This window comes from Chrysochloris asiatica, unplaced genomic scaffold (assembly GCF_000296735.1).
Source record: "Chrysochloris asiatica unplaced genomic scaffold, ChrAsi1.0 scaffold00040, whole genome shotgun sequence".
In the NCBI taxonomy this organism is placed as follows: domain Eukaryota; kingdom Metazoa; phylum Chordata; class Mammalia; order Afrosoricida; family Chrysochloridae; genus Chrysochloris; species Chrysochloris asiatica.
In genome coordinates, this window is record NW_006408558.1 from 5,237,280 (window position 1) to 5,238,483 (window position 1,204).

The 1,204-nt window shown below is 35.0% G+C and overlaps 1 protein-coding gene across 1 annotated transcript in view; it reads right to left on the reverse strand.

Annotated features, from left to right (window-relative positions):
• CDKAL1 (CDK5 regulatory subunit associated protein 1-like 1) overlaps positions 1 to 1,204 on the reverse strand; it is a 980,453-nt gene that overhangs the window by 673,833 nt on the left and 305,416 nt on the right. The window lies entirely within an intron of this gene.

A 1,204-nucleotide genomic window follows, 5' to 3' on the forward strand; every position in this document is an offset into this window, starting at 1 on the left:
TTGGCTAGGATTTTGTTGAGGATTTTTGCGTCTATGTTCATGAGGGATATTGGTCTGTAATTTTCTTTCTTAGTGATGTCCTTTCCTGGTTTTGGTATGAGGGTTATGCTTGCTTCATAGAAAGTATTAGGGAATCAATACTACTTTTAAAGGTACTTTTTAAAAATTGCAACTAATTCCACCATTTGAAAATACAAAAGTGAAAAACATTTTCTGTTTTAATTGATTAAATTTTGTCTTCTTGATCTGAGATTTAAATAAAATCAATTTTAAACAATAAAAAAGAAGATATTAAAAAAAAAAATTATAACTTGTACTCTAATGTCCAGTTCAACATAATTTAAACAAACAATGGATAGAATTCAAGTGTACATCAGTAAATGAATGCCAATGAAATAATTGAGACATAAAAGGACCAGTTTTATTTATATTATCATACTGATTTTGAATATATAGAAGCAGCTAATGCATAGAGACAAGAGCTTATCAATGGTTACCAAGGGCTGCAGTAATGTAATGGATTACAAATTGAGCTGCTAACCCCAAGGTCAATAGTTTGAATCTACTAGTCACTCCACAGGGCAAAGATAAGGCTCTTTGCTCCAGTAAAGATTTACAGCCTCGGAAACCCTGTACAGGATGAGTCGGAACTGACTTGGTGGCACACAACCACCATCACCAAGCTTGACAGGAGGGAAAATTACTGGTGAAAGAGATGATGAAACTCATTTAGGATTGAATACTGCTGATTGTTACACATCATTGTACCTGTAATTAATACCAACAGACTGTATATGGCAAAATGGCAAAAAGTCAAATGTTTTGTCACATTTATTTTACCACAAAAAATTTTAACAACAAAAAACTATTTGGCTCACTTATGAGCCAAATAGCTATATATAGATGTTGTTAAGTGTCATTGAGTCTTTTCTGATGCATAGCAGCCCTGTCTAGTGTTTCTGAGGAGTGGCTGGTGGGTTTGCACCAACCCTGCATTTAGCAGTCCAGTGCTTATCCTACAGCATCACACCAGAACTCCTTATAGATTAGATATATGGATAGAGAGACAGGCAGACAGATATGCTGGCTCTTATAGTATGGGACAGCGAATAAGGAAGATCATAGAAGAATTGATGCCTTTGAATTATGGTGTTGGAGGAGAATACTAAAAGTGCCATGGACTGCCAAAAGAACCAATAGATCC